We start from the raw sequence: 11681 nt of genomic DNA on the forward strand, positions 1-11681 counted from the left end.
TTTAGCGCCAACAGGAAAAATTCAAATTATGTCATTAATTATTTAATGAAATTAATGCATTAATTTTTTTCCGTTGTTTCTCCGGGATACGAGCCCTCGGTCTCATAGTACTTTCGTAATGAGACCTCGGCTCGCCGGCCCTGCCTCGGTCTCATTACGAAAGTACTATGAGACCTCGGGCTCGCCAGGACCTCGCTGCCGCTCGGTCCGTTATCCCTCCGACTTTTAATATACATCACAGTCGGATATAAGTCACAGATCTCCTCCGTTCAGTATACAATAAAGTCACAGATTTTATGTGAAATTAACACCATTTTTGTGCTACAAAAATGCCAACCAGACCAAAATACAAACTACCAGAAACACACTAAAAACACAATAATTCAAAATATGTTCACTTACCTTTTTTACTTTTCTTTTACTTCCTCACGTGAGGCAGTGCACATATGCTCCGCTCTTAGGGAAATTATCCCATTTTTTATTATCATTACTTTACAATAATATTTAAATTATGTTTGTTTTGACAAAAAAAATTCCAAAAAAAACAACCTTATTTTACTTGTATTTTGTACTCCACCCAATTAATTTCGCGAATTATTTCCAAAAACTTTACAAACATATCCTCATTTTTGTATTCACAATTTTTTTTGTATAAATAATAAGCTAAATAAAATTAAAAATCCCCTAATCTATTATATGTTGGTAGAGTACTTTTAACGTGTCTCCATGTGGATTCAATTGTGTTAGTGTGACATTTAGTTTCTGGATCTACAAAATTAAGTTTATGGTTGACTGTTAAATGCTCATACCCCTCCTCCCCCAATGTATCATATGCCCTCCAACAATCGGAGTGCACCGTCGTGCCTGGTAGTATCCACTGCTTAATTGCCAAAAATAGAGTTTCCCTACCCCTATCCCCAACAGCAACCAAAAAAGTTTTCCCCGAACCCCGTTCAACCCCCCCAAAAACCCATTGTCCCTCAACTGCATGTCCCCGATTATATTTTCTTTTCCCAAATTTAGATTCATCAACTTCAATAACTTTCCCAACCCCCCCTATTTGTTCGGATTTTAATTCAATGTAATTTAATATTTCTTCATTAATATAATTTCGCCAATCGGCTAAAGTTTGTGATGAAAAAAAATATTGACTTTCAATATCAGCAGTTTTGGTCCCAATTAAAATCTCATATGTTATCAAAAAAATCTCCTCTATTTTCAACTTGCTAGAACTAAACCATGACCCACTCCTGATCGTTGCTTCTTTTCCACAAACAACACCCCCAATAACCTTTCTACAAAAAAAAAATTAACCCATCTGAACATTTTTTAGTTTTTTTAATTTTCATAACAGAATTACATCTAGAACATAACATTTCATTCTTAAGTAAACCAATTTCCCTTAAAAATTCTAAAAAAACCTCTTTATTTTCAATTAGTTTAAATATAAAAAATCTATTTAGGACTCCGGTACGTCCAAACGTTGGACGACCTGACGAAAAAGAAAAAGAAGATTCATTCAAAAATTTCAATTGATACATTTGGACAACATCACAAACCGAACTCATAATTAAAATAGAAAATTCAACTAAATTAACATTAAAAAACAACAAGAAAAAGAATACTCTAAAATAAAGTTTGAATTGAAACTTTATTTTAGAGTATTCAACTTAAAATCTCCCTAAGAGCGGAACATATGAGCACCTACCTCCTACCACACAGACACGTGCAAAAAGACAGACTTCGAGAAACTACTTTCCAGCGTTCAAGTTGCAAAACCAGGGTTGCCAAGTTATCGCCTTATTGGCGATTTTCGTATCGAGCGAAAAATTAAAATCTCGCCAAGAGGGGGGCATATCAGAGGAGAGCCGAAATCTGTAAATTAGAGGATTTCACAATTGTAGCAGAAATAAAGTGGTATCCTAACATCTAGTACCTGTGTAATTTGCGGTTCTTGCAACATAAATGCTACTCATCTCCGCTCCTGCTCGAAACTTGATCCAACTGATCAAAAACCAAAATTACTCGGAAAGATTTATTGGTCTGCGCGATCTGTCATGGACTCCCTGAAGTGACTTACTTTTTATTTCTGCCATAATTGTGAAATCCATTACGTGGATGATTAAAACTTGGAAAATACCATAGAATGATTCAGAACTTAGAGACCAATATGAAAGAGAGCAATTAGAAATTAAGAATTCAATGTTCACAAAATGTTTTAGGTCGAAAATTATAGTCAATGACTTTACTTACATCAGGAGCCGAAGGGCAGACTTTGATTTTTACCGCTCCAGGATCAGTAGAATCATTCAACAAATCAAAAGCACTGTCATCATCATCATCAGTATCATCATCAGTGTAGGATTGTTGCGGTAAGTCAAAAGTTTTATTTCTTCCCTTGAATTTCATTTTTATTTTCAAATAGACACTCTTCAAACAGCAGATCTAGAAAACAGTTGGAAAGCATTTTGTCATTGATAAAATTAATTTTTGTTATGACATTTTTTAAGCAAATTTTCGCCTGAAATAACTAACGATTTATAATACCTAAGTACCCCAAATATTAATATCCTTTCCGTGAGTTAACTTGTAAGTACCATCTTCATACTGCTCTATTTGCACCATAATTTCATGACGTTCGAAAATTGCCTGGTGTGGATCTCCTTAGTATACAAAGATTTCGAAATGCTCGATTTATTTAAATTTTAAAAAAATAGAAAATGTGTACAGAAAATTAGGCAACGTTACTCCTTTTACTTGCGAGGTCATTTTTTTCAATCGTCCCCATGAACTTAGGAAATGGATTATAAAATTATAATGCCCCATCTAATGCGAAACACAATATCCAAACTAGAGCAGCCAGCGGTTTCGTATTATCACAATCAGACATCCTGGAGTAAAATTCAAACACTTGGCCAGTCATCATAATATATCTACATCTTTGCATTTAATCCAAGACGGAATTGACGTAACGAAGGAATCTCCCACAAATGATCTATTTCTAAATCAAGTAATTATATACTATATCAATGGATCGAGTGACATAGATGATCCTGTTTTTGTGGAATGTAGTTCCTTTGCACATAACGTCGGGAAAGGGCAAATGTGGCTTAAGGGAGAGGGGTGTTGTAGCATAGCATCAGGAATTCTAAAGTAGACCCCCCTTCCCCCATTTCTCTTCGTAAGAACGAAGAAGATGATGCACAGTGACACATATGCATATAATTTTAAGTAAATCAATGAATGATAAAAACAATAATTGCCGTTCAAAAGTGATTGATGATTTTACTTCTTTCGTGTGTCTTTAGGGCACACCCTGTTCTTTTATTGTCTGTTAAGAATATATTTCGACTTACAACGTGTTTATCATCTTGGAACCATGAGTTTTATGCGCTTTTTGAAAGATTATTTCTTTCTCTTCAGTCACATTCCCGCTAATAGAATTAACAAATTAATAAATATATATCGTGTGAGTGGTGATCATGTGCGTGTTTCCAAGGTGTCCAATTCAAGTAAAAAATAGGCAAGGTAATTTCCGGTGCCCCAATGTAAGATGTATTTTTTTTTAGCTTTACAAATTGCTCTGCTATCCTTTTTGAAACTGATTTCTAGAACAGATGAAGTCATTCGACTGCAAGATGAAAAAAACATTTGGTGTGATTTTCTCCCTTGTACACTTTTTGTAGTTATTTTGATTTTCTTCTGAATGAAGATTGCATTACTATTTTACAAGCAAAATTAATTAGCTGTTACTTTTTTCTCAAGACTTTAAAAGTGATTTCAGCACATGGGTCTACTTTGGAAGACTGCTCCAAATGTGACCGACGAGTTACATTGTGCAAATTAAATTATAAAAATAGTTGGATTTTATCTTGCAAAAAAAAATTATAGTTTATCAATCATTAAAAAATCATTCATAATTTATCAAACTTTTCTTACATTTTGTGAGTCATGAGAGTCTTCAATGTCAGGATCGAGAGTTTTGTCCTTTGGTTTAAATATCATTTGGATCTTCCTGCATGCTTGTTGAAAGCAGCCGATCTGAAAAACAATACGAGCACTTGGTTATTGAATCATTTCTATTTTAAATTAACAAACGGGAACTGGGCCCTGTCGTATCATTTTCAATTTTGATAAAATTTGGTAGGTAATAAGTTCCAATCTTCTGTAACCCAATACAGATTTATTTAATATTTCTTGAAAATATTTTGTTCCTTATAAATAGTATTTTTATTTGTCTTTTTTTTCTTTTTGCTCCACAGATAGATAAAATTCGACTTTTTAGGTCCTTTTACTAAGGACTTTAGTAAATGTATTTAACTAAATAAGAAGATTAAATACGGCTTATCGCTAAGTTAATCGATTGAACTTTTATCTGTAAATTTTTAAAAAGAACTTGAGTTAAAATTAACTAGAAATACTCCGAGGTCAGACCGTATTTGAAAAGTATTGCTTAATCATTTCGAGCATAAAACTGTCAATGAAAATGTCCATGTTGCATGGAACTAATGTTTTTTCTTGTAGCACCTTTTTATAAACACGAGAAGCACTTAAAAAAAAAAAAAAAAGCTGATACTGGGAGTCTTTCTTTATGAAAATTACCTGTACGAAAAAATTAAAAATTGCCTTTTCACTCCTCCAAAAAGGGTGATAAAAATTTCAAAATGCTTGCATCAAAAGCTGTTACGTCTCCCTTTAAAGTTAAATAAAAACTGTCAAGTTATTCCAAGGCTTTGAGAAGACATAAGCTTTTGAAGAATTAAAAAAATAACTATTGCAAACTATTAAAGGATTAGACTGAATATTTACCCAATAAAAGACCCGTTAACCAAGTTTGATTGAAATTCTTTGCAAAGCGTAATTTTACGTAACAAACAGTTTCTCGTTTTTGGTAAACATATTTACAAAACTATTTCACTAAAAATCTTTTTTTTTTCTTATGTGTAAACAAGTCAAACAGTCGCTGTTTCAGGACATGTAGGGGGCTGTCGGACGAAGTGAAATAGCGGGGCAAAGTGAAATGGTGTAATGTTTACTACTTTAAGGGGGTCCACCCATCTAGTAATGATTTAACTATGTAGTACCACATGTAGTCTGTTCCAGTCAAGAAAAAATGACCTCTGAAAGTAAAAGAATATAATAATGCCGACAATTTTCAAAAATTAATGCTCATATTGTAATATTTTGTTCCAAGTCAAAAATTATTTTTAGTAATATTAAATGATCTTGTAATTAACATTTACCGCGGTTTTTTCAAATGTTAATTACAAAGTTCTCGTCATTAACATTTGAAATATTTATTGAGAACTTTTAATACTCTCGATGCAGTATTTATTTAGTTAATATTAAGCTTATTTGTCTTCTTTACTAATAATAAAGCAGAAAGTCTCTCTGTCCGGAGGATGTCTGGATGTCTGGATGTCTGTAGGATGTCCGTAGAATGTCTGTGACGAGCATAGCGCCTAAACCGTTCGGCCGATTTTCATGAAATTTGGCACAAAGTTAGTATGTAGCATGCGGGTGTGCACCTCGAAGCGATTTTTCGAAAATTCGATGTGGTTCTTTTTTTATTCCAATTTCAAGAAAAAAAAGTATCATAAATTACGAAATCATCATAACGTGGAACCGTAACATGGGCACAAGCCAGTTGGCGAGATACGAAATTATCATAACGTGGAACTGTAACGTCGGTACAAGCCAATTGGCGAGAAAATTCACCATACATTATTTGTAAATATACAGGCAAACCAAAAGACCTTTAATTTTTCTATTACGGGCGAAGCCGTGCGGGTGCCACTAGTATTTTATATATTGTGTACAATTAGGCAAGTAAATGCGGGGCAAAGTGAAATAGTTCGTGTCATTTAATTATTCAATCATCTTAAATCTCGTACGTATTACAGTAAAAACTGCTAAGTTGACCACCCTTGTAAGCTGACCACCTGTCTAACTTGACCACTATTTTCAGGCACAGAATTAGATCTATATCATGTAATTCAACCTCTATAAGTTGACCACCTGTTTAAGTTGACCACTAAAATAGTGCACCGCGAGTGGTCAACTTACACAGGTTTCACTGTATTTTTTATTTACTTCAGTGACATATCTTAATTTAGTAATTCACGTATTTTCTTGTTCATTCCGTTATTTTCCTATTCATTCACTATTTTACTCACTCAGTTAATTGATCTCATACATTAGTTCATTAATTTAATTATTTGTTCATTTTTTTAGTATATTTTCATTTATTCATATAACCTTTTACTTACTGATTCATTTGATCAAAAATATTTTTATAATCGAATAGAAAATATTTAGTTACAAAAATATTGCCCCATGGCAAAAAAGAAAATTTTGAAACTGGTGCCAAATAAAAAACTAAATGCCAAAAATAAAAAGTACTATTTCAATGTAAGTTTTATTGTAAAATACAGTACTCTTTCTTTATGTTCTGTAGTTTTCAAATAAATTTCTTACATGTTCATTTTGAAAAAGTTCAGTCATCTTAACTATTTCACTTTGCCCCTTATCCCCCCCCCCCCCAAGAATTCGAGGATCAGTCTATAAGTAATGAACACGAGTTTAACTTACTTTTTGGGAGTGTCCATTGTCATCAGCAGGTAGATCCTTTGGTGTTGATTTCTTTTTAAAGATGTTTTGTTTCAGTTTTCTTATTAAAGACATCTGAGAAACAAAAATATTAGTATTAAACAAGTTCAGTTTTCGTGGGTGTTTTTTTTTTTTTTTTTGCTATCCAATACATCGATTCGTACTAAAACCGCTTATCGTCAAAATTCACCGGTTGAACTTAGTGTCCTCCCCACACCCTTTGCCTTTGTAAGGCAAAAAATATCAGGTTTTTACTTTTTCTCCCCCCCCCCTTTATTTTTTCTCGAGCCAGTTCTCTATCATTTTTTAACCCCCAAGGGAGTGTCTGTGAAATAAAAGGGGAAAATGAAGTAAGTGGAACAAAGTCAGAGTTGGAATCTTTAAATATAATAAAAGAGACATTTTTTAAAGTAGAATCTGAAATCATATTTTACACATTTTTGCTCAAAATTGTCCAATTTTTTCCCACCAAATTTTTTCCAAGGTGCAAGAAAATGGGGGTGTTAAAACTTTGAATGGTATCACTGAGAGAAAACAATCTAACAGAGTTAAGTGGCTCAGCTTAATGCTTAATCAATGTGAGTTCAATGCATAGCGATCAATTAAAACTAATTTAAGTTAGCTTCGGGGCAATTGGTTTTACCCCCACTTTCCACATCTGACACCACCTTTTTAGGCTATGCTCTACGACTTCTTTTTTCTCTTATTGGATTTAAATATGACAAAGTGCATCTTATTATTTACATGATTGGACGGCTTTAGAAAATAATGACCTTTGCGAATATAGGGTACATTTTTTGAACCAATCTGAAATATGCTAACTCTTTCTTTGGTTGTGCGCATGACCTAATTTGCTCCACTCGGTTCGTCGCCATTAATTCTAATTTCATCGCCAATTACATCGCCAAATGCGGCAGAACCATTACAATTTTACGAGAAGCGCAATTTCTGCTATTATATTTTGCAATCGAGCAACCCTGTAACTAGGCGAAAGCTAAAGAAGCACGTTGACTTACTTTTCATAGGAGTTGTTCGCAAAATTTTGCCAATGTAACAAAATTTTCTCGGAACGGAAGCTCGAATTCAGCAAGCAAGGCGTCACATCGGCTTCAAGTGAACGTTTTCAGTTTCGTACGCTCTGTTGGCGAATTATATCATTGTTGAACACATTTGTTGATTGTTACAACAATGTGCTAACAGTCAAGAAGTGCTTTGTTACAATTTTTCCCGGAATTGGGAACAATATGTGAAATTTATATTGTTGGAATACCTTTTTCATTAAGTGCAGAAAAATAGCATTAAAATCATAAATATACTTGAGTACAAGTATAAATTTGGTAAAAAGGAAAAAAATAAACAAACAGAAAACAAAATACGTGCATAATATACACACAATTTTAAACGGAATAGGGTTACTTTTCCCCCTTTTTTTTTTGTGGCCAAACAAGGAAAATTTCTAAGTTTATGGGAGGATCTATCTCCGAATGCCACCCCTCTTAGCTCCCCTCCCCCGTGTACTCACAGTTAGCAATTAAATATCACATAGGAAGAAAATCTTCACCAGCTGTTAGCAGGGGTGATTGTGGTCCGGTATTTTACCGAATTTCCGGTATTTTCGGACGTATTTCCGGTATTTTCATGTCCGAAAATACCGGAATTATGTTCTTTTTTCGTTATGCTTTTATCTCCCCACCTCCGCAATTTATTTTAAACTATATAATACTCATCAAATATACCTCCAAGAGCTTTAAAATGGGCAAATGTCAAGATAATTTGTATAACACCAGCTCAAAAGTAACTTTGTAATCCATTAAAAATTTAATTAAATGTGCACGCAATATTTTGACTCAGAACTATTTAGAACTATGGCAAAGTTGCACTTAAGTAATAGGGGCCAAAGATTACCCCCCCCCCCGTTCTCCCTTTGAAACTTTCAGGTATTTTTTGATGAACTCACAATCGCCCCTGTGTTAGTCAAAAACAACTGAGACAATATTTATTACAGCCATTGTGTTGCTATTGACTCTATTTTAGTAAATTTATAGATGGCCGCATTCGGCAACGTAGTAATCTGCAGTAATCTTTTACTGAAGCGGTCCCTAACCTTTTGTACTTAAGAGCACGTACTAGAATACCGGTCACATGGCGGGCACCATCAATATTTTCAAGATGTTATTAAAGAGATGGACAATGCAAAACTATAAACAGTAGACCCTCGTTTTACGTGGGTTTATTTCACGCTGTTTCGTCTAAGATTTGACACCTTTATTTTATTTTACTCGGATGAGTTTCGGTTGTACGCAGATGCGGCAATGCAAACAAATAAAAATTTCCCCTCTTTCAAAATCCAAACTCCTAAAGATTGCAGATTACACGTAATAAACTACATTATTTTGTGCTTATAATCGAGCTTGCACCACTGGAGACATTTTATGCGATTGGTTCCAGAAGTAAAGTTATTAAACTCACACAGTTCAGAACTCACTGAAAGAAGAGCTTTTAGAAATGACAAAGGAGGCCAAACCAACGAGGATACCGACGGTGGTGACGCACAACCAAAAACGTTCTCATTGAAAATTTTGAGCCATTCCTAGACAATAGAAATGATCTTTCTGATTTGTTAGTGAAGAAAAATTCTTTCATGGAAATGACGCAAGTGATCACGGATGCGTTAATGCTCTGCAAAGAACTACAGAGAAAAATTCTTAATGAGTGCCAAAAGACTATCATAGCCAGGTCCTTTTTATAAACAGAACACGAATTAATTTATGTTTTCTTTAGGCATGCCGTTGCGTAGAAATGGATATTAAGTACATATTAAACTTATATAATTAGTCATCACTAGAATGAAGTATTTTTTGAATCTACGGAACCTCGCCCCTATTTTAACACAAATATTAAGTTTTAATTTTCGCGGTTTTGATTTACGCGGCATTTCCGTGGAACATAATCCCCGTGTTAAACGAATGTTTATTGTACTACATACATTGTATTTTTCAAAAAGTAATTTTTAAAAAATGATTTAAAATCAAAGCTTACATGTGAATTAAGTAAACACTAAATAATGAAAGCAAACTAAACGAAACATAAAATGCATAACGTTCAAAGTCAACATGAATTTTCGATCTACATTTTATTGGTCATTGTTTCGTAATTAGTTTTTCACCTTCCACTCTTGGCTTTTTTCTTTAAATTTTCCCCGTTCATGTGAAAGGGACGAAAACCCTAAACAGAGGTTGAAATTTTAATTCCTTTTATGAAATTTTCGCATCGTATTGTATTGTAAACTTATGTTGCACACAGCCTTAGAAATTCAATTTTAAAATCAAATTTTACAATAGTTGCGATTATTAAAGTGAGAATATTCAAAAATACTATTTTTTTTTTCATTTGAAAAAGGTTTTTTTTGGGGGGAAACATTTTAATGTTTAACAAATAGATATCAATAATTATGTGCTCTTAATTTTTGAAAGCAGTAACTTTAGAGAAAAGGGCTTTCTTACAAGATCCAAACTTTTTTTGCGAGGAGGCGTTACCCCCCCCCCCCCCCCCCGCCCTTCCTTACCCCGGGTGATATACATTGAAAGTGAGACACTCCAAGTTAATTTCAGAGTTTATACAAATACCTACTTTAATTCTGAAATTGTTAACCAATAAATCTTAAATAATCTTTCAGTTTTTAAATTTCAACAAAAATAACGCACAATATTACGAGGAGTGGCTGGGTACGTATGCGGTTGGGGCAAATTTTGCACAAAATGGTGCGGTGTGCAGCTGTGTACGAGTATACATTTTACTGTACTGCCTATATTTCTTCCCTCAACTTTCAATCGTAATTTTGTTTGCTGCTTTAGAATTAACCTAAATATAAAGCAATTAAAATTAACTGTAGTTATTAACTGATGTAGTGTAATCAAAAAATCTCGTACTGATTTTAATTAATATTTTTTAGTACAAACCAGGCTTACAAAAATACTTTTTAGGTTAAAAAAACATCTGTAATATTTTATTGGATATTTTGGATTAGCACTTTCGCACCAAAACATAGTTAAATTTGAAGACTCAGACATTTCCACCCTGGCTTATGACTCCGACTTGCCCCCCCCCCCCCCCCAAATACACTGTATTTACCGTTGGATCTAAAGGGATATAAAAGTGATCCACTGCTTTTTTCCGTTGCTTAGCTGGTACTTGGAATCAAAACCTATGATTCTCGGAACTGTATGGTTTTAATTGGTTAATCAACCAATGTAAAGCTATTGCTAGTATAAAAATCATTATTTTTAACTAATAGCACCATTTCTTTTACAAGCAAAGGGAGCTTTTTAATCAATCACCGTATGTTCGTTTTAATTTTCATTAACTTTTTTGCAACATTTTATTCGTATGAATTATTACTGAAATAGAATGAGTTTTAATAACCACGCGCTTCGATTTAAGACGACTGTCTTCACTTGTATCGTCACACGATGAAACATTTTGTTTTAGAAATCTGACCATTAAAAAAAATAGTTAAAGATTAAATATTGAAGGAAAAAATGTTTTTTGGCCTTTTTTAACACGCTTTTATTAGCTTCACCTGTATGTATGTATGTATGTAATTTGTAGCGGAATCTTGCAGCTAAAATTTCGCTCACTTCCTGCGATCGGATTCTTTTGAAATTTGGCACGCGACCTCAGACCCGATGACAATGCAATATTCTATAATCAAATTAATTAATTAACTCTTTTAATTGTTAGTTTCCTCCAATTTTAATCAATATTTTTGCATAAATCCAACAGTGTAAAAAAGGAAAAATTTAAAAAAATACATTAAAAAATGCTCTCAAAAATTATTTAAAAATATCTACAAAAACCTTTAATTTTTCTGCATCAGACAAAATTTGTTCCAATGTTCCAAGGTAATTAGAACATGAAATATAATTGTTTTTACCTAAACTCATGCCAAAATTTAGGTGAGCCTTCAATTGGAAATTCATTGCTGATCAGACCATTGTTGAACAAAACTTTTATTCAAATGCATTTCAAATTTTCAAAGTAATATAAATATGATTTCCGCAAACATACATCGA

This window comes from Uloborus diversus, chromosome 5 (assembly GCF_026930045.1).
Source record: "Uloborus diversus isolate 005 chromosome 5, Udiv.v.3.1, whole genome shotgun sequence".
In the NCBI taxonomy this organism is placed as follows: Eukaryota; Metazoa; Arthropoda; class Arachnida; order Araneae; family Uloboridae; genus Uloborus; species Uloborus diversus.